The 23,311-nt window shown below is 38.9% G+C and overlaps 1 protein-coding gene across 7 annotated transcripts in view; it reads right to left on the bottom strand.

The window, feature by feature from the left end:
* R3HCC1L (R3H domain and coiled-coil containing 1 like) overlaps positions 1 to 22,465 on the bottom strand; it is a 71,135-nt gene extending 48,670 nt beyond the window's left edge. Inside the window, exons 1-4 of one of the 7 annotated variants that reach the window (XM_088842245.1) lie at positions 22,369 to 22,394; positions 16,131 to 16,412; positions 14,277 to 14,386; positions 8,966 to 9,073 (exon numbers count right to left, since the gene is read on the bottom strand). The gene's annotated coding sequence lies outside the window, so the exon portion shown is untranslated. Of the gene's footprint in view, positions 1 to 8,965; positions 9,074 to 14,276; positions 14,387 to 16,130; positions 16,413 to 22,050; positions 22,344 to 22,368 lie in introns of those variants that run through there. The other 6 variants (XM_088842246.1, XM_055424917.2, XM_088842247.1 and 3 more) reach the window with 6 other exon arrangements.
* Positions 22,466 to 23,311: the final 846 nt, after the last annotated feature.

Raw genomic sequence — 23,311 nt, 5'->3', positions numbered from 1 at the left:
AGAGAAATAAGCAATTTCTGCTCTATAACAACCAGGTAAAAAAATGCCAATTTTAGAGAAAAAAGACTCTGGATAAAATAAAAAAATCACTGAATTATCCTTGAATTTAATTTAGCCTCATCCCTCATTGCCATGACAAACGGGAAATTGCCAGCAGAAGCTCCCATAGTGTTTACAATTGAGAAAAAGGTGGTCTTCCTGACTCACTGGCATTTACAAAGCCTTCTGCCAATATACAATATGGGTTAAAGACTAAACCGTGTGGTCGGATTCTAGAGTAATTAAATCAGCTCTTAATTCTATTTCTTCTCCAAGTCAAACAAACAATTCTCCATCAAAAGAGTCTGCTCAACTTGTAAAACAGTACTGGACCTGAAAGAGAATTACTGTTTGCTCATCACCCGAAGTTTAGTCAAATTATGTACAGGAGATTCGGCTGGGCTTCAGCCTAATACTGAATACACTCTAGGCTGGCACTGACGGGAATGAGACTGCTGCGCTTGCCGCCACATCCCGCCAAACCCCAGTGCTGTGCTTTGCGGTCAGACTAAGGCCAGGGCTGCAATCGCTGGTTAGAAAGTGTCTCAGAGTTACAGCTGCCTGTTCCGCTAAATCTCATTTCATCCTACTGATGGATGGATGGACAGATGGCTGCTTGGTGAAAGCAGCATTATCAAGGCAGCTTCTATGGAGCCTCTGAATGATGGATAGCCCTCCTTCTACTTTCTCCAAACCACCATCGATCCAAGCCATATTTCAGCGGTCAGAAGCCCAGTAATATTAAGACACACAATCAGGTTAAGTTACTTGCAGTGTAAACCTCTAGAACAGAAATTCTAACACCTTTGCTTTGCTGTCAGAAACCAGGCTGAAAATGTTACAGTCCATTCTTTCCAGCTGCTAACCCAATGAATTCCAACAGCGCAAAGCCCAAAGGGAACAGTTGGGCTCTGTTCCTAGGAGCACTTGAAAAGCTAGCTTGCCTGCCAAATTTTTTACTAGCCAGTTCTGTGAAATGAACTCTGCAGTTATAGTGAGCAGATCTGTGGATATGTGTATCCAGTGGAATGTGAAGCTATTAGAAGCATATAAACTATATCGAGTTTGTCAGTGATATCCTCACTAGACTCAAGTGTGAGCACCTTGGATATGCCAAGAAGACAGGACTACGAACATCAAGGAAGGTGATTAAAACCAGGATAGACTGAAATTCTGTATTTGTACACAATCCTAAAATGCTGTTTCTATCTGGTTTTCCTGGCTGGCTTCTACTCTCTTGTATACATATCAAATCATTAAGTAACCCTTGCCTGTTTTCACAAGCACACTCCTGAATCCACTTGTCTGTTGCCTTCTAGACGCTAGTCTCTGCTTGTTTATTTGGACTGCATGCCCCCTGTTACTTCCATGTTATCTTCTGCTCTCAGACTCATACACCTGGACTCCATCATAGTTATTTCCACTTGTGTGATTAAAGCAATGGACTCTGAATCCAGCTTTATAATACAGATTCCTAGACCCCACGTGCCCTCTCTTCTAAGCTCACGTGTTTCCAGATGACTTCTCTAAATGCTTTACTATCAACTACATCCCAAATCAGCTTGGCCTGGCTCCTGGTCCTACCTCTTTTGACTGACTCGCTGCTACTGTGAGCCAATGCTCAGAGAATTTGTTTCAGGGGTTAGAAAAATGTCTCAATGGAAAGGCAACTGTCATTCTTCTTGCCATAATGGTAGTTTACTTTAAAAATTTTAATATTTATGTCTTAACAACACCTATAATTCTATTTTGAGCAAAAAATAGGAGAAATTCTGTGCTATTTTTATAAAAATTAATGTCTTATCAAGAATAGCACTGCCCTTCACATAAACATTGAAGAATTTTTACATAATTTTAGAATTACATTATTGAAAGAGATTATATATGTCAGGATTCAATATCCTAATTTTTCAAATACAGAAACTGAGGATCTGAGGTAATGTGCCTGGTTAGATAGATACTAAGCAGTAAAGCAAGGCTGAAACCTACATTTCAATTAAAAGTATTGTGCTTATTATATTTCTCAGATATCCCACTTTCATCCTTGGGATTTCAGCAAGAATGAGAGAAATGAGGATTAACTGTCATTTGTATGTATGCCTGTGTGTTTGGGGAGGAAGGAAGCCACAAGTAATTTAAATTTAGCCACTAATACTATTGTGTTCCCCATCAAAGCTGCCAATGGGTCACCTGAGAATCACATGCTATCTGAGAGAATAAAATTTGATGAATCCCTGACAACAAGAAACCTCTATCCTTCTCTTCTCCCTTCTTTATCTAGAAGTTTGAAAAGAAAAAAGGAGAAAGATGTCTAATGCAAGTAGAATCAGAAAAGTCAGAGGCTCCAAAACTTAAATGGACAGAGGAGGAATGTGTCCTCTTCATTTCCAAGGACACCACATTCTGGTCAAACACAGAGCACTAGCTAACTGATTGGACTCCACCCTCTGGTGGTCAAAATGTGTCACTGTTGCATTTCCTGATTGTCAAGTTACCTCCATACAAATCTTACAGCCTTAGAGATAGCTGAAAAAGACCTTGGAAAATCATATCATATAAACTCATTTTTAAAATGAGGAAACTGAGGAATTTACTTAAGACTTGGAACTATTTGAGTGGTAACTGAGACAAGAACCCCAGATCTCCCATCAACTAAACTAAATAGTTAGTTAAGCTAACCATCATACCTGCCTTTAACCAATTTTCTACCCAGTATTTATATGCAGGATATACTAGCTGAGTAAAGTTTAATCAGGAAGTTAATTGTGCTGCAAAAATAATCACATAATACACATCAAAACCAAATATATTATCCACACTAATGCATATCTCCATTAGTGTAAATGATCAGGATGACTTTTCCATCCCATTCCCACAAAAATGTCCTCATACATTAGATGAGAATTCTGCTACAACTATTCTTAGGACCAGACAAAACATTTCTCCTAGGAATTAAAATTAAGGTACCTCCTAAGAAAAAATTATCAGTACTAGGTGAATAATAAGGAATGACAGTGCTTTAAACTCTTTCTTTTTTATTTCTATATACTCCCTAAGTTCATAGAAAAGCTGTTTTATTTGCATTAACCAAATACATTTTAAAATAATCAATTTTTTTACAAGGCAATCTCAAGTCAACACAAAGATCCTTTCCTTTCGCTAAAAAGTCTTTTTATGGCGTTTCTATTTGGTTAAGAAAGATCTATTAAGAAACAGATTAAGCCAGGGAACAATGACATATTTTTCAAAGTCTGCTGCAATGAACCATGTCTAATTATGTTTTCTGTTCCATTAAGGTTTAGGCCCCACAAGCAAAACTGAGGTAGTGGTAGAGTAGTACCAACAGCAGTAGCAGAGGAAAAGAAAGAAAAAAATAAACAGCTAACCATTTGATGAGTGCTCATGATGTGACAGGGACTGTGCTCAATATTTTATGTATCTTATTTTCTCATTTGATTCCAGCTACAGTACTATGAGATAGGTATTATGACCTCAGTTTTACCGATGAGAAATCTGAAGCAACTCAAGGTCACATAGCTGTTAAGTGCTGGTTAGGATTTCAAAGTCCCTGCATTTAACTACTACACTAGACTGCCTGATGATACTCAGCAATCATCTCACAATCATCTATTAATTTCATAAATATTAGCAATTTGCTTGGAATCTGTATAAATGCAAAGCAACCAAAAGAGAGCTCAAAGACTGCTGCAGTAAAACAAGAAAATCAACCAGGGTAAGAATGAAAGATTAATGCTTTCATGGCATGACTATTTCCAATAACCTTCCAGACTTAAAAGTGCTGACAATAATAATCTACTACTATCTCTGAAACTTCCTCATTCACCTTGCCTCACCCTCAAAGCCATATGGTGAAGAACCTAACCAGGTGTCAGGAGAGGAACTCCCTCTCTTCTATTCCCCATAAGAATAATCTCTATACTTCTTCCTATCTACTCCCACAACCATTTGAAAACATTATCCTTCTCCACCTTTCTCCAGAGGCACATGGGAACATGGGAACAACGAACAGTGAAACTGATGGCACAGCTCCTAGACTAGAGGAACCTTCAAAGCAGAATATAGAGTGCACTTTCAAATCTGAATCTAAATGAAGAAGAAACCTGTACAATAAATACCTACTGCAAATGGCATTTTCAGATGTAATCTTAAATAGAATATAACAGTCAGTATTTTAATATTAGTCTGCTCCAGACATTTATAGCCTTTGCCTCTGTGCATGCAGCTGAACAAAGATTTTAGGCTGCAGAACTGGAAGAAATATTTCATAAAAAAATCTGAGTATCGAGACAATGAAAGATACAGGAGAGATGATTCCAGCAGGGGTCTTGAGGGCCCCAAAATATGTAAACACACTATGGCATGAAAAGGTTTTTCTTACAACATAACACAATTCACGCTCCCAACTTATTTTATACTCCACTGGCTACAGCCGCCATGCATCGGCACCAACTGATTTCACGCTTTAGAGGCTGGGAAACAGTCCGCAGCTTAGTCTCTTTCACACTCCACTGATGTGGTAACCCCATCGTTCACCAACTTAGCTGTTATGAGTCTAATATTTGCACCTACAACTGACCACCTCAGATCAAAGCTTTAATATGACTGAACAACAGCAATATGGAACATAAAGGTAGAACAAGCAGTCTGCTTCCTACTCTGTATATCTATCTGGTGGTAGAGAGGAGAGAAGAAAACACCTTCCTGAAATTTCTTTCCCTCATTACACATTTGGAGGTTGGTCTGTGTTTCTATACTTCTTTGAAATTAGTTCCTTTCCTGGGTCTATCCTGGGTTGCACTGATATCCTATAGTGTAACTGATAATAAAAGAGTTAGAACGAATAAGGCTTTCAGGGCTGTGCCTTAAATCTGACATGCATTAAGCTTGATCGTTTTTCCCCTTTGAAAGTCACTCTGTCGTGTCTGACTCTTTGTGACCTCATGGAATGTAGTCCTCCAGGCTCCTCTATCCATGGAGTTCTCCAGGTAAGAATACTTGAGTGGGCTGCCATTCCCTTCTCCAGGAGATCCTCCTGACTCAGGGATCAAACCCAGGTCTCCTGCATTGCAGGCAGATTCTTTACCATCTGAGCCACCACAGAAGCCTAGGATTCACGAACTAAAGCTAATAAACCACTGAGTAAGTTTTGAAAGAAGAGGCTAATAGGATTAATCTGTGTCTTATACATATTATCTCATTTGACCCCAAGTACATACCAAGAGGTAGTTGCTATTATCTCAATTTTACAGATGAGAAATCTCAAACTAAGTTACTTAAGATCACACAGCTTCCAAGTGTTGGTTAGGATTCTGAAGTCCCTACACTTAACTACTACAGTAGATTAGAATACATGTGTTCTAAAAAAAATGGGGTAAACAAAGCATAGTATAGTTTTAAAAAAGCAAAAGTACCAAAGTGCAATAATAAACAAAGAGAATAATTGTAAAGATAACTGTTAGAGATAGAGTTACAACTCTTATCTCCTTCCTCCTTGTAGCTATACTAGCAAGTGTAAAGACCAAATGTGGCTGATCAGAAACTGAGACACCAAAAGAAGCTTCACTTTAAAGCAGGCAAAGAAAAAACATCAGATAATTAATAAATAAAAGACTCTTACACGCAGACTGAAAGTTTACTAATTAAGTTTCAAGAACAGCAAACAATTACCTTAGAATACAGAAACATCTTCAGAGAACTGCTCCTTTAAGGATCAGGAAACTTGTCCAGAGTGTTACAAAAGGCTTTCAAAGTAGAATAATCTACTGAACAAACACGGTTCGGGTACTAAACTGTATTTTAATCTAATATTTTTATGATACAAAAAGCAAGACAAATGTTAAAGGTTTGTAAGAGCTAACAATAGGTAATGGCATTTCCTTGTAGCCAAACATTTTTTAAGTGCACATATTGTACTGAGATTTATGCTGGGACAGTGGAAACTATAAAGTTGGACCACAGGTAAGGACACAATCTGAACCACATGAATAACATGGCCTCCTCTTTAAGTCGTCCCTACCTAATTGGGAAGGGAAGAAATTTTTTTAAAAGGTGTTTTAAGGTAATATAAAATTGACAAATAAAAAGTTGTAAATGATAAAAATTTAGAGAAGAGAGCTATCACTTATGGCCTGGAACAGTTGAAAAAGATATCATCAAAGGGGAATTGGAAGCTAGTATGTAGACTGGGGACTGAAGGGAGATATTCCAAGTAGAAGGAATGGTCTGAACAATCTGAAGAGGCAGTAATTCAAAAAACTTTATTTTGGAGACAGCTATAGAAACTACTAGAGCCAAAGGGTCAATATAGCAAAGTGTGGAATATGCTGCCAGAAAGAATATTCTGTTTTCAGCCTGGAGGGCCTTCAACACCAGGTTCAGTCATCAAACCATAAGCAATGGAGAGTCAACTCTAGACTCTACAGGCAATTGCTGAGAAGTGATACTGTTACTGTTGTGTCTAGGTCTCCAAACCTTCCCTACACCATCTGTTCTTTCATTTACCCTGGCTTTTATTGTTATTATTATTATGTACCATCAGGTAAAGGTGTTACAACAGCACACAATCTTAATACTTGCTTAACACAATGGTATCAGTGAGCAAGCAATAACATTGAACCAAAACCCAGAAACAGGATCAACAGGAGGAGTGGGCTCCCTAACAATGTGCCCCAAGTCTAATCCCATACTCATAAAAAGACATTACATCTAGGGCAGCAATCAAATACACTTACTTTGTGTAACCGTTCTCACGATCAGAGAAAGAACTGAACCAAAGTTTGCCCCACATCAAATTCTACTCCACAGTCCAAATATCCAGAAACTTGTGCCTTGCTACCTGGTGAAGATTCCTATAGTTGGCCAAGTGTTTCTGAAACAAATAGCTGGTGATACCTTAGTATGTTGTTTAGTCGCTAAGATATGTCCAACTCTTCTGCAACCTCATGGGCTGTAGCTTACCAGGCTCCTCTGTCCATGGGATTCCCCAGGCAAAAATACAGGAATAGATTGCCATTTCCTTCTAAAGGGGATCTCCCCAATCCAGGGATCGAACCCATATCTCCTGCATTGCAGGTGGATTCTTTACCACTGAGTCACCAGTAGTATCTAATAAACTAAGAAATATCAGGATATACATTTGTCTGAGATAAGAGCCCAATCATTTTGGATCTAGATATGGTAACTGGCCTGACTACCATTGCAACAGTCTCTGGAAAAGGTAAGACCCACCTCCATTCCTTTGATTTTTATAGTTTCATTTCCTAGCATAAAGTGGTATTTCTAGTCTCTTCAAAACTTTTCAAACTATCCAACTCCTACTTTTATCAATAGAACATCTAACCTTACTGTTTTGAAGACAAAATGAAACCATAACACCTTGAAAGTAAAAGTGAAACACATTTTTACCCCACCGAAACCAATTCCAGCTGTTCATTTCAGTGTTATCAGCAGGGCTAACAAGGAGAATAGCTACTATTCGAATTGCCCACAGAACCTGAGCTGCTCTGCTCTTCTCTCATTTCTCCCCCTCCCCATCTCCTCTGTAACTTACACACAACTGCCTCACTCTGCTGTCCATCCTCCCAAAATGCTGCCCAACAATTCACAGGCTGTCACAGATTGTCAGCACTGTGTTTGGGGACTTGAGAAGTGCCCCTGTGGGACAGCGCAGTGTTAGTACAGCATTTTCCCGGACACAATGTCACTCTTTATAGCCAGTTGCAAATTAGTTTCTTCTTAAAAAAAAAAATAATACTCCCAATAAGACAGGTACAAGGAGATTTTAAATAACCAAGATTAAAACTCACTTGGTTTGCTCTGAGACATGGCCCTTTCAGAGTCAAGCACAATGAAATCCCATGTCTCTCTCTACCGACATCTACGTGCACATCATCTAGGAACACCTAAAGTCAGCTTTCTGACACCAACAATCCAAGAGGCTACCAAAAAACATATCAAAGGAGAATCTTTCTTCCCCTTTTTTCTGTGCCCGTGGCTCCTCATTCTTAAATTTTATTTGATAGTACTCTGTTTTGAGCTCAGTTCTCAACATCAACATTTACTTCTATGTCTTGCTGTGCAAACCCATTTAAAAGGAAATTCTGCAAATCACAGTATCATTTCTTTAAAGCTTTCATCCAGTTCTTTGCATGTGCTTCAGCAGCACACAAGTACAATTATCTCCTAACAGTGCTATGACTGACCCTCTGAAAAAGCCTTCATCCTGTATATCCGTTTCCTGGTTGCCAATGGCTTCACGTGAGAGTCAGAAGCTGGAACGGACTGAAAAGATTATCACAGGATGTGGGGGAAGAGAAACCTCTCACAAAACAGCAGGTCATAGCAACTTAAGTCTTCTTAGAAAAAAAAATTAATTAAAAATAAACATCTATAGAGTAACATTTTAAAAATTAAAATCAGTTTCACTAGCTATCTAATTAGTTTTCAGCCATAATTTCTTTGATAGTCTTATTCATTCTGCTTTATTATGGTTTCCTGAGAATTTCACTAATCATATAGTCTTCCTGAATCAGTTCATCAAACTCCTACCATAACACTGCATCTCTGCTGCTCCCTACTTGAAATACAGGGAAGTTAGAGCTGGACAGGAAGGATGTTAATTCTCAGTTCTTACAGTAGAAAGAGACTGAAAAGAGCAAAGCTAGTAATCCAACTTTGAGAATCAATTCCAATATTTAAAAAGCCCCTATTCTCTCTAAAACAAACACCAAAATTTAAGAAAGACATGTGAATAGAAGCAAGAAAATCTTCAAAAGATCCTCAAAGTCTTTCAGGATCCTGCCACTTTCAAACTTGTTATATAGGAGAGTGACAAAGTAAAATGACACTAAAAACATACAAAACATAAGCAAACAGAGTAAATAATATTTCTAGTTAACTGACTTACCAAATAAATGGCATTTATTTTTTGAATAATAAAACTCTAGAACCTGCAGACAAGCTGTATCTGAGGCAAATGGTACAAAAGTTCTCTTCTGATAGACAGCAGCCTCCCCTGGAAAATGATAATGATAAAAGTTAGTTTTACAAAAATATGTAATTATCACTTCTTTGACACCTGTTTGTCCGTTTAACATTCATGATCCCATTTCATGAATACTCTTAAAGAGTTTCACACAGTGATTTGCCATAGAATGGGCAATGAAAATAAACACACGCACAAAAATACTTTTTAGAAGTTCAACAACAAAACAGAATAAGGAAATGTCATTTTCTCTCATTCTCAGTCCTCTAAGAACTAGTCTGAGGGGACAAAACATCTATTAAATGCCATTAAAAGAGAGCGAGAGATGGAGATAAGAAACAAAATAATACCAATGACTGAAACACAAAAGATGTTCAACTTCTAGTCATTACTACAGTTCTAACTTTTAGAATGGTACATGGCAGATGTTCAATAAGAATATATTGAATGGACAGCTAGCTGGACAACTAAAAAATAAACCATCATCAGTTAACAAAGAAAAAATAAATCACATCAGTTAGCAAAGAAATCCACAAAAAATCTACTATTTTATCCATCAGACAAGCAAAGATTAAAAAGTAAGGTCTGTTTTGGTGAGTAAAGACTGAATAGGGCTCCACATTGTTAATGGAGATACAAATTTTATTAATATAGAAAGCATTTTAACAATATTTCAAAATCTTTTATATATCAAAGGACCTTTGGATCCAGAAATTCTCCTTCAAAGAATTTATCATAAGGAAATAACTGGACTTCTACAGGACTCTTAAAAACTGAGGGAGAAAAAATAAGTCTGATAGAAAAATGAACTTAAAAATATAATTCACACAGAAAGATATTAAAATGACCTTTATATATTCTATGAAAAGATTATTAACTGCAAAGTGAATATTAAAACTACATTGAGATACTTTGTTTCTAACTACAAATAGGATAGCAAAATTTAAAAAGCATACCAACATACTTGGATAATTAGTTTATGGGAAAAACTCTCATACATTGCTGGTGCAAATTCAAACTTGTACAACCTCCCACAGAAAGGGATTGAACAATATTTAAGAAAACTATATTTGCTTTTAAACTTTTGACCTAACTATCCTATTTTAGGCATTTACCCAAACATACACTTCCAACATACAAAAATGTATATAAACAAGGTTAGTTATTGCAGCACTGCTTATAAATTCAAAACACTGGAAATGCATGAGAGAATGGTTAAGATTATCACAACAGAGTAACCATAAGAGGGAGGAAAAGACAAAGGAGGATGGGACAGTGAGTGCTATAAATTGATATGGAATGGATTCCAAAACATATTGAAGTGAAATGTTTAATTTAAAAAAAGTTAAGTACAAAAGAGTATCTACAGTATGCTAAATTTTGTGTAAAAAGAAATAAAAAAAAATAAACGTGCTATCTCCTTATACCTGGGGGGAAAAAACACCGAAAGGGTAATCTAGAGACTGATGAAATTGATTACCTATAAAGGCTGGGTGAAAACAGGGTGAAAAAGAAAGAAGAAATGGGTGACACTGCTTTGAGTGTATATATACATTTAATATAATTCTGACTTTTGGAACCATATTAATGCTTCACATGCTCAAAAATAAGATCAATTAGGATGGGGAGAAAAACTTAGAATACAATAGAAATGAATTGCATTGCAAATGACTAACATAACTATGTTACAGAAAGAAAGTTGGGGAGAAAACTAACCCACGTAACTTTTGTAACTTTTGAACGTGGTTTCTTGCTCAGCGATGTCCAGTAGAAAGATAATGGATGCCACATATGTAATTTAATATCTTCACGTTAAAATGGTTAAAATTAACTTTATTTATCTAATATATCTAAAATATTTCAACATATAACCAACATATTATTTAAATATTATTGGGATATTTCTTATTTCATACTAAGTTTACAAAATCCAGTATGCATTTTACATTTACAACACATCTCAATTCACGCAGTTAGTGGCTACTTTATTGACCAGTGGAGATTTAGACTATATGCCCACAGGATAAGGAAAACAAATATTGAACTCTACTTACGAGATGTCTTTTAAGTAGTGGTATGAAACCATTCTCTGGTATTCTAAGACTAGGCCAATAAGTAAAAATGCAAATCATAGGGACAAGTTTCTCACTTTTGGAAGAGGGGATTATAAATACAGAATGAATAAACCCTGCAGTGTTGGACTGGAATCAGAAGTATCAATATAAACTCACTGCTTTCAGTAGACAGATAAATGTATATGAATATGTATACGAGTGACAAGGGCAAGGCAAAAGAAAACAGGAATCAGCTTGAATGGGCTCCCACTGACCAAATCAGTAACCACATCAAAATAAATAATGAAATAAAGTATTATAAGTAAGTATAGGAGACATGACAGAATTAGAAAAATCACCATTTAGGAACCATCATGAAAATGATTCAGGCAGATATACAAAAGTTAGTAAAAGTTCAAGGAGTAGTAGAAAATTTATAAAATCTCAAAGTATTTTTTCAAAGATACCTCAAAATTATAAACATAATGTCAATGTACTTAATCAATGAACTATACACTTTGGTTAAAATGATAAATTTTATGTATATTTTGCCACCAAAGTAATTATAAAAGGAAAAATAGTAACTTTGCACTGGAAAACCTGGCAAATAATACCTTTAAAACTAATATTTCAACATCCTGTGCCTCCTGACACAATGCCCTGAGAAGCATAACATTACTTCTGTGGTACTCCTGCCAGAAATGGGTAACCTGAGGCCAGTAATGAGAAAACAGCAGATAAACCCAATTTATAAGCATTCTACAAAAGAACTGATGCCTTTGAATTGTGATGCTGGAGAAGACTCTTGAGAGTCCCCTGGACTGCAATGAGATCAAACCAATCAATTCTAAAGGAAATTAACCCTGAATATTCATTGGAAGGACTGATGCTAAAGCTGAAGCTCCAATACTTTGGCCACTTGATGCAAAAAGCTGACTGACTGGAAAAGACCCTGATATTGGGAAAGATCGCAGGCAAAAGGAGAAAAGGACGGCAGAGGATGAGATGATTAGATAGTATCACCGACTCAATGGACATGAAACTGACAAAATTCCAGGAGACAGTGAAGGACCCGGATGCCTGGCAAACTGCAGTCCATGGGATGGCAAAGAGCTGGACACAACTTAGCGACTCAACAATAATAACAGTAAAATAACTGGCCTGTACTCTTCAAAAATGTTAATATCAAGGAAAAACAAAGATTGAGGAAATGCTCCAGATTAAAGGAAACTAAAGAGACATGACAATTGAATACATTCCAAGAGCCAGAATTTTCTTTTGCTACAAAACAGTACATTATTGGGATAATGAGTGAAATCTGAATAAGTCTGTGAACTATAGTGTAATATTAAATCAATGTTAATTTCCTGATTTTGATAACTGTTCTATGATTTCATAAAAGAATGTCCTTGCCTTTAGAAAATATACTCTCAAGTATTTAGGTAAATAGGAATAGGTCTGTATCTTACTCTCAAACAGGGAAAATACTCTCCCTTTATTGTTAGACCTTCATATTTCCAACATTAAAAGAACATAAACATACAAAATATGGAAGCTTTAAAAATAAAAAACTCTAAAGCAAACACTTATCTATTTAGTGGATAGAGAAAATTCAGTCATTATAATACTAGGAAGATTGTAGGCCTGACCTTACATACAAACTCATTAATGATCAGGAGAGTGCAAATAACACATTTAATTAAATTTGCTCATTTATCTATTTTGGGAAGTACGATTAACAGCATTAACAGCAGTGAGAGAGAGTAGTAATATAAAAGGACAGAGACAGATTAAAAACAATGGCCCAAAACAACCAAATTGGAGAGTGAATAGAAGGTTAGGTAAAATTAGAAGCTTAAAAGAACTAAAGAAAGATATCAGATGCTTAAATACTATCAATTTTAAGGCAGGCTGTTGTTATATGAAGCAATTTTGGCAAACACCAATGCTAAATGAGGAAATATATATATTAATGTATATTATATATCTATACACATAGCACACACATGCATACATATACATACATACCCATCACCTTTTTCCCTATAAGAGACTGATAATCCTAATTAAGTAAGGATTCATGAAGGGATAACACCCTAAAAACAGAGTCCTACTGATGGCAGTTTGATAAGAGTAGTTTCATACTCATAGTTTCACAAGTACAGAAACTCTATCAAGGATTACCAATAAAGAATTAAACTATCCCAAGCATAGCAACCCACTCCAGTATTTTTGCCTGGAGAATTCATTCCATGGACAAAGAAGCCTGGAGGGCCACAGTCCATGGGTCGCAAAGAGTCGAACAGGACTGAAGCAGCCTGGCACGCACGCAAAGACTATTAATTCTGTTATCTACCCTATACTCTTCAACTAGCTACCCTTGGGTTATCCTTATTTTTCCTCATTTTTATCCCCAGGCACTGAGCATTCAAAATATTCTACATTTCCAAGCCTCTCCTGCAGGAAGATGTGGCTCCGTGACCAACAGAATACGAGCAAAAGTGGTACATCTAACTTTCAGGAAGTATCCTTAAAGGGAAGATGCGTCCTCTTCCTCCTTTCTGCTGGTGCATATGTGGATGAAGAGGCTGGAACTCAACAGCCATCTTAGACCACCAAGCCACTTTGGAAAAGAATAGAATCCATGCACAGTGGAGCAACATGACACCAAGACAAACCACAACTGTCCCAGACTACTTCTGGAATTGGTGGCACTGAGAGAAATGAACTTTTATCACGCTTAAGTCTCTATTATTTGACTGCAACCAAATCTTATCCTAATTAATATAACCTCTATACTAATGTACACTCCTGAGTTTCCTTCTTTCTCTAAACAATCTTCCACTGCTCCTTTGCTGGCTTCCTTTTCTGCTTCACACTCCCTTACCATGAATATTCCCCAATATTCTATCTTTGGTCAAATTTCACAGTGAGGAAACTTTGTCTTTTCTGCTCTTCTCTCACTAAGTTCTAGGTCACACATTCTAAAGAGCCTCATTCCTATATGTCTGATCATTTATTTGAGCTCTGATTTTAACTCTAGCTGTCCATCATTCCATTTGTACATGATGTAATTAAACAGGAACATAAGTCATTTTTAAAACTAAAAAGATAAACAGACAAAATGGTGACGGCAGCAATAGTAGTTCTTGTGATGGTAATAAATAGCTAACACTTACCGAGCTTTTAAAATATGCCAGGCACCGTTCTAGTAGCTAATCCTCACGATAATCCTACGAAGCAGGAAGTATTATCACCGTCCTCCTTTTAAAAATGAGGAAACTGAGACCTAGGCAAGTTAAGAAACTTATTCAAGATACAGAATTAATGTACTAAAGAGATCATTCAAACCTAGTCTTCCAAAACCCACCCTCTTAACCAGCACGCACTAGCATCTCTTCTCGGAATGCTATCACAGCTTAAGGCTGTTCTCAGCAGTGATGACAGTTATTTAAATATCCAGCATGGTAATAAATTTAATGCCTCTGCAGATTAACTTTTAGGGACCGTCAAATATCACTTAGAAATAAATATGGTAAATAAGATGAGTGATCAAGCAAGATAATATTCTTGGGCAGAAAAGATATGACCATAAAGTAATGAGATCGGTTTTCTTGTATGGCTCTACTGGTTCTGAAAGCAGTTCCAAAAGACAAAATCCAAAGAATATTTATTTGCTAGAATAAATGCATGGTCTTAAGAATGATTACTTTAAAACGGACAGCATTCATTTATAATAAATTTAATAATGAAGATCTTTAAAGTACCGGATTTTTCAACTACCACTCAAACCTACAACTTGTAAAAGCACTTGAACTCAATATCTTTCTCCTTAGACCTCTCTGAGATCCTTCCTCAATGTCACTATCAAAATACTACAATACACCTATCTGTCAAACTCAAAACTTTGAGGTATTCCAACTTTCAGCTTTTCTAACCCTACGCTTACTGCTCTTCCTCCACAAGAGCTATTACACTTTCTATTTCTACATTATTCCATGACTGTCCTATTGCCCTACCCTAAAGCCACTCCCTACTTGGGGTTACCCCTCTAAGCCACCAGGACAATCTTTCTCAAATATTGTTTTCATCATGACTTTCAACAAAAATATCATCTTTAAGGATCAAATCTAAGTTCTTCAGGCCAGCCCTCAGAGCTTTCCATTACTTCATCATCCCTGTAACATGTAAACCTAGCAAATCGCTCCGCTCTGCTACTCACCATCTCCCATCTGTGCAGTCCTCTTAAACACCCCCTCTGTCACACTCAGTTCACATACCGCACTTTTTGCTCCTAGCTTCGCATCACTATGTGGAACTTCCTTCTGTCCTCTCAATTTGTCATTCTAGCACTTCCTTCAAGATCCTCCTCTTCCATGGACTCCTAATAACCTCAATTAGATACTGCTCTATTTCACATTTAGCAGAATGGGATGAACTGCAAAGACTGACCAGACTATGCAAAAAAACAGACATCCCAGAAATAAACCCACACTTACAGGTTCAATTAATCTACAATACTGGAGGCAAGACTACACAATGCAGAAAATAGTCTCTTCAATAAATGGTGGTGGGAAAACTGGACACCCACATGTAAAAGAATATAACTATACCACTTTCTTACACCAAATACAAAAATAAACTCAAAATGGATGAAAGACTTAAACGTAAGACCTGAAACAATAAAACTGCTAGAAGAAAACACAGGCAGCACACTCTTTGACATCAGTCTTAGCAATATTTTTTTGGAATCTGTTTTCTTGGGAAGGGCAACAAAACCAAAAATAAACAAATGGAACTACATTAAACTCAAAAGCTTCTGCAAAGCAAAGGAAACCATCAATAAAATGAAAGGGCAGGCCTCATTATGTGTTGCTTAGGTTGTGAGATTATGAGTTTTGCTGTTGTTCTTTAAACTTGTCTGTATTTTCCAAGTTTTCCACAGTAAGCATGTATTTGACTTTTTTTTTAAGAAAAAAGTATTTCTAAAAAAGAAACTAATCATTTTAAGTAATTTTTTAAAATGAGTTTACCTATGAGGGCTTTCCTGGTGGCTCAGTGGTAAAGAATCCGCCTGCAATGCAGGAGACACGCAGAAGCTGTACGTTCAATCCCTGAGTCAGGAAGATCCACTGGAAAAGAAATGGCAACCCACTCCAGGATTTCTGCCTGGGACATCTCACGGACAGAGAAGCCTGGCAGGCTACAGTCCACAGGGTTGCAAAAGTGCTGGACACGACTTAGCGACTGAACAACCACCATATGAAGGGTTCAAGTAAGCAGTTAACAGGCCTGCAGCAAAGTTGGCTTGGTGTCTGTATTTTGAACATGCAAAATAAAATGAGTGCTTAAGGGAAAATTCTAGTGTAATAAAAACTGTATAAACATGCTACTTGATTTACTACTAATATCTGCATTTCTTCCCTCTCAGCTAATTACAAATGTCTACAAGATCTCCCCAAACAGACAAAAACTCAAAAAACTAACTCAATGAGCTCTTGGCCATGCCCTCCTGGTTGTTCCCTCTGGCGGTCTTTCACAGTTCCCTCCATGAACCCACCTGTCATGTCTAAGTCAGCCCTTTCCTCTACATCTGTTTACCCCTCTTTCTAGTAACGGCCTCACTCTGACTGTCCCTCTTAAGAGTTTCTGATGCCCCCTCGCTGTCTCTGACTAACCCTCACTCTCTGCTTTTGTAGTGGATCCTCTTTCTGTCTCAGGGACAAGTTACCCAGTCCAGTGCGAGACTTTTCCTCTATGCCTCTGCCCTTCCGTCAGCCTTTCCAGTTACCCCATTTCCAAGACATTCTTTTTAACTTTTCCCTCTACTCTTTATGTAAACAAGCAGGGTTGGTATTATTAACCCTATTTTATAGATGATAAGAAAAAAAAAACAGGGCTACTGGTATAAATTTCAGAGGGGAATGTTTAAATCCAAGGGCTTCCCTTCTTTAATACTCATCTGGTATTCCATGGCAAAGAACCTGAAACAGCCCATATGCAAGCCAGTATTAACACTACGCGTATTTTTTCCTAAGAGGCAAATCTCATAATAAGAATACCACACACCATTTGCCTATATTTTTGCCTTTGCACCAAGTTCAACAGTCATGAATTTGTCCTTTCTAGAAATTCACATTACGATATGTACAGGTTAACGCGTGTTATTTGGGAACCTCAGAATATTAGACACAAGAATCTGCTGTTTCTAACAGTGCTTCTCTGCTTCTCTGTTGTTATCCCTAGTCTAAACCAGCCATGTTTGACATAAATATAAATAATAACAAAAAAATTTTTAAAGGGCACAAGGGACAACAGATTAAATAAAACTGAAGAACAAATCTGAAGAATACAAAACTAGACAGAAAGTTAGCGTGAGACTGTGAAAATGCACACCACAGACTGTGAGCACTGGGTCCATGATCTACTCAGAGGAAAATATTCTCTCCACATGCAAGCTGACTGCTGCACAGCAACACCCTACAACTTCTCTTCTATCTAAACCTCTGACAACTGGAATTCCTCTGTAATTCAAGAAACTCTCAGGAGCTCAGAGGTACCCAGGCTTCATTCACCCTACTGGACTCATTAACAGGAAACTCTGCATGTTTTCCCCACCAGCTAAGAGCACATATTCTGGTGGGTGGCATAGTAGAAGTAGGTTCTCTTTTAAGACATGAACATCCTAGTTCCATTTCTTCTCACTTCTCCTGTGGGTGGGATGCCTGCAACCAATACAATTCAACAACGAAGAGAAACGTCTTAAATATAGCTCAGGTTCAGTTCAGTTCAGTTGCTCAGTCGTGTCCGACTCTCCGCGACCCCATGAATCACAGCACGCCAGGCCTCCCTGTCCATCACCAACTCCCAGAGTTCACTCAAACTCATGTCCACAGAGTCGGTGATGCCATCCAGCCATCTCATTCTCTGTCGTCCCCTTCTCCTCCCGCCCCCAATCCTTCCCAGCATCAGAGTCTTTTCTAGTCGTCGCATGAGGTGGCCAAAATATTGCAGTTTCAGCTTTAGCATCAGTCCTTCCAATGAACACCCAGGACTGATCTCCTTTAGAATGGACTGGTTGGATCTCCTTGCAGTCCAAGGGTCTCTCAAGAGTCTTCTCCAACACCACAGTTCAAAAGCATCAATTCTTCGGCAATCAGCTTTCTTCACAGTCCAACTCTCACATCCATACATGACCACGGGAAAAGCCATAGCCTTGACTAGACGGACCTTGTTGGCAAAGTAATGTCTCTGCTTTTTAATATACTATCAAGGTTGGTCATAACTTTCCTTCCAAGGAGTAAGCGTCTTTTAATTTCACGGCTGCAATCAGCATCTGCAGTGATTTTGGAGCCCAAAAAAATGAAGTCTGACACTGTTTCCACTGTTTCCCCATCTATTTGCCATGAAGTGATGGGACTAGATGCCATGATCTTTGTTTTCTGAATGTTGAGCTTCAAGCCAACCTTTTCACTCTCCTCTTTCACTTTCATCAAGAGACTTTTAGTTCCTCTTCACTTTCTGCCATAAGGGTAGTGTCATCTGCATATCTGAGGTTATTGATATTACTCCCAGCAATCTTGATTCCAGCTGTGCTTCTTCCAGCCCAGCGTTCCTCATGATGTACTCTGCATATAAGTTAAATAAGCAAGGTGACAATATACAGCCTTGACGTACTCCTTTTCCTATTTGGAACCAGTCTGTTATTCCATGTACAGTTCTGACTGTTGCTTCCTGACCTGCATACAAGTTTCAGCTCAGGTTAGTGATTGTCAAAAATCATCCCATAGGTCACCAGTTTTATACATAGTGTGACTGCTAGTCTCGTATTGCAGTTTTATATAATTAAAAATCTACACTTTAACTTTTGGCACTAGTTCATTTACTTCTGTCATGTCTAATGAGTGCACAAGTGCCAAATCAACAATATACTAGTCTCAGCACTCATTCTGGTGAGATATTTTGTAAATGATGAGCAAATAAGGATAGGGTCACAGATTGAAACACATTAGACAATTAGTTTTGCTATTTTTCAAGGTTCAGTGGGCACAGACAACAAATGTAACTTTGGCTAAAAAAATTACAGTGATCATGTGGAGCTTTATGAGAGTGAATATATATATCACCTAAATTCATGACTATAAGAAAATATAATAAATAAACACAGTAACGATAATACTGTCTTTCACTAAGCCCGAAAATGGGTCCATCTTCCAAAAATTTCTTTTGAAGAAAAAAGTCAAGAAGAAAAATTTTTAAAACATAAAGGAAAAAATAACACGTTACAGCACACAAAGCAGATTTTAATGGAAATGACTATTGTTACAGTTTATACAAAAGTCTGTAGTAAAAAAAAAAAAAAATTTGTCATCTTGCTGATTCTTAACTACAGGTCAGGGTGAAACTGGTAAAGTGGAGCCAGGGGAAACCACATCAAAAAAGAGAGTAAACGAAACAGTTCCTAGACATTTGCCTCTTCAGACATCTTGCAGTCAACACAGCATCTGAAGGAATGAAAAGTAAACATTTCAACTCTCAACTCTAAGACTCTGCTTGGACCAACAAATCAGTTTTCTCTAGTAGACATTCCCCCTTGGTTTCTCTAAACTCTCACTCCTTGTAGATACACACACACACCAGTGCCACCACAAGCACTTGTCACTAAGTTACCACTTTCAGAAACTGAGAGTCACCAAATCTTCTGGCCCCTACCCACTAGATTGAACTTTTAGAGTCAAACAGTCTGGCTTAAAAAAAAAAAAGGCAGGGAGGGTGGGAAGCCAATAAAAAATGCTCTGTAAAACTCTATCATAATCAATAGTCAATATCTAAGTCATTAATATAGACAATTGTTCTGCTACAAGCTACAATGTGCAGAAAGACACAAAACTAAATTCTTACTATGGGTTATCAATGAAGCACTAGCCCAATAGCACACCCCAACAAGTGTGTTCTGGAAACTTCTAAACGTAAAAAAAAAGCCTACTATAATCTTTATATAAAATGCAACTGCTTTAAAAAAAAACCAACCCTGCAATCTAAGCACTTCTTACTGCTTCTTTAAGTTTATGGGTTAAGGATAACTATCCTCACTTTACGAACAACAACAAAAAAAATGAACTTTAACAAAATACTTTACCTAAAATTTCATCACTTTTTACCAACATCATAGTCATCAATTAGAATATTAGAATAGCAACAAAATAATCAGCACATACTCACTCCAGCACTACTTTATATTCACATCTCATTTAATCCGTATAGACACCTTATCAGGTAAATGCTATCATTTCATTTCAGAAATTAGTAGACAAGCTTAAAGAGATGAAATAATTTGCCACAACTCATGAAATGGAAGTCACAGCACCGGGATTTCAACTCAAATTTGTTCAGCTTTATACATTCAACAATTGTACTGTCATCCTTTGGTTTTAGAACCACACTCAAGTATTTTCCAACCAATGATTTCAGAAATAATACAAGACTACCTAATTACTATACTGCCAAACCCACAAAAAGTTGACTGTAAAATCCTCACTCTTTACAAGGGGAAAGAGAAACAAAGTCACCTGCTTGGAGTCTCAGATTGAACTTCCAGAATACAAACTACACAGGAATACTGGCTGTTTACATTCTCAATTCTAACTATAAGGTAACACAGACTCCTAACACATGTAGCTAGGACAGGTAAAAATGACCCCAATATTTCTCATTTCAGCTAGTATAATTCAAGCTAGTGATACTGTGATACAATCAGAGCTAGGTTTAGAACAAGTGAAGTGAAGTTGCTCAGTGGTGTCCGACTATTTGCGACCCCATGGACTGTAGCCTACCAGGATTCTCCGTCCATGGGATTTTCCAGGCAAGAGTACTGGAGTGGGTTGCCATTTCCTTCTCCAGGGGATCTTCCCAACCCAGGGATCGAACCTGGTCTCCCGCACTGTAGGCAGACACTTTACTGTCTGAGCCACCAGGCAAGTCCTTAGAACAAACAGTACCTCAAAAGGGCCGACCCCAGCTGGAGACAAGAATAAGCTTAGCACTACACATGAGGAACATCAGGTACTTTCTGGGATACTTGTACACTGTGCAGCACTGAAGAAAGGACGGCTGTAATAAATCAAGAGGAGAGCAAGACTGCCCCTAAGTGTGTGCACGCACGCTGGTGGGACAGAACAATCCAAATGCTGGTGGACCTTAAAATCCAGACGAAGTTTAAAACTGACTCCACAGGTGATGGGGTCCTAATGTTACCTCTTCACCAGGAACACGACATAGAACATTTGCATGGTTCACATTCGTTTCAAAGACATTTCCCCCCTATTTATTTATTAACTCATTTGATCTTCATATGGTTCACGATTACATTTATGATCAAGTTCATAAACACATGAACACGGCTTGAAAATTCAACTGACCTGGGCTGGAGACAGAAAGACAGTGAGATTGTTATATGTGAAACAGGCTTTCTCACACATGTCACTTCTGCTAAACCGCTCGACACTGGAAGGCAGATAGGCCAAAGACGATCACCTCCATTTTTAAGATTGGGAAAAAAAACCGGGAGGCAATAATCGGGCTACAAAAGATAATAGATCCAGCAAGTGGCAGACCCGAGACTCTACCCAGGACATCAGATTCCAAATCCTGTGCTTCTTCCCTACTCAACTCTGATAAGAGGCTTTTATTGATAAAGACAACTTTAAAAAGCGGACTTGGAGTTTTCCGAGGGTGGCCCAAGAAAACCAGGAAGTATACCCTCCCTGGTGAACAGAGAGCTCACTCCCAGATCACAGCCCGGGGCTCCCAGCCAGCCCAGCGGACTCGCTCCACAGGCTCAGGGCTCGCGCCCCGAAATCGCCCTAAGCCCCGGGGTAGTCTCGGGTGGCCCCCGCTGCCCATAGACTCCTACCCACTGGGGAGAAAAGGGGTCCCCAAGTCCCCACTCAGTACCTGTTGAAATACAGGAAAGGAACTGCCCCTTCGCAGAGAGTATCTGAGAACACCCAGAGCTAGCACGCAGCCCAGAGAAGGAAAAAGGGGTCTGAGACGGTCCCCCGCAACCCAGGGCCCGCAGGGGTCGATGGGCGGGAGCTTCCCAGTAACCTCCGCCGCAGGCGGGGGCCGGCCACGCGTCACGTGAGAAGAAAAACACCGGTAACAAAAGGGGAAAGAAAGCTTATCCCAAATGTTGAGGGAGACGTGAAAGCCACGAGCCCCAGGCTGGAGTGCGGAGGGAGGGAGGGACAGGTACGCGAAGCAACTCGTTACCCGGGGCGCCGCGGCTGTCCGCATCGGCCGTCTCCTCCAAGCTCCAGCTCTTCCGCTAGAGCCTCCGAGACGTGCGCCAGGCCTCGGCTCCGCCCCCCCGCCGCGCGGCCTTCTGGGGACTGTAGTCTCCGCGAGGCCGGCCTGCGTAGGCGGCCTCCGGGTCACGTTTGGGGAAGAGTAGGCAAAAGGGTCGGAGAAGGCAATGGCAAGCCACTCCAGTACTCTTGCCTAGAATATCCCATGGATGGAGGAGCCTGGTAGGCTGCAGTCCGTGGGGTCGCTAAGGGTTGGACACGACTGAGCGACTTCACTTTCCCTTTTCACTTTCACACATTGGAGAAGGAAATGGCAACCCACTCCAGTGTTCTTACCTGGAGAATCCCAGGGATGGGGGAGCCTGGTGGGCTTCCGTCTATGGGGTCACACAGAGTCGGACACGACTGAAGTGACTTAGCAGCAGCAGGCAAAAGGGTGCAGCCCCCGCGACGTGTGCGCTGCTGTCCGCTCACTCTTCCTCCTCCCTCTCAGCTATAAAGGGGTCAGAGCTCCTAACGTCCTGCACAGTCGTACCATCCCTTCTCTTCACAGCAAAGCTTCTTGAAAAAGGTACTCTGAACTCGCTGTCGCCACTTCCTCCTTTGTCCTCTGCCCGGCAGCTTCTGCCCCGAAAGAAAGTGCCCTTGTCACCATCATTCATTGAAGGTAGTTTCAAGTCACTAACTTAAGCTTTAAGCACCATTTGATGCTGTTGGACATTATCACTTATTTTCTAACTATCTTCAGGGTTTCCTTCTTCCTCTCTGGTCATTCTTCTCCGTCTCCTTCAAGAATTCTTTTTCTAACCTGCTTCTTAAATATCAGAGTTCTTGGAGAACACTAATATTTAAGTCTCCCTTTGGGCTTTCCTGGTGACTCAGATGGTAGAGCCTGCCTGCAATACGGA

The sequence above is a fragment of the Moschus berezovskii genome, chromosome 12 (genome assembly GCF_049115385.1).
Source record: "Moschus berezovskii isolate FMDL1 chromosome 12, NW_MosBer_1.0, whole genome shotgun sequence".
NCBI classification, from domain to species: domain Eukaryota; kingdom Metazoa; phylum Chordata; class Mammalia; order Artiodactyla; family Moschidae; genus Moschus; species Moschus berezovskii.
This window is presented reverse-complemented; position numbering and strand designations above follow the sequence as displayed.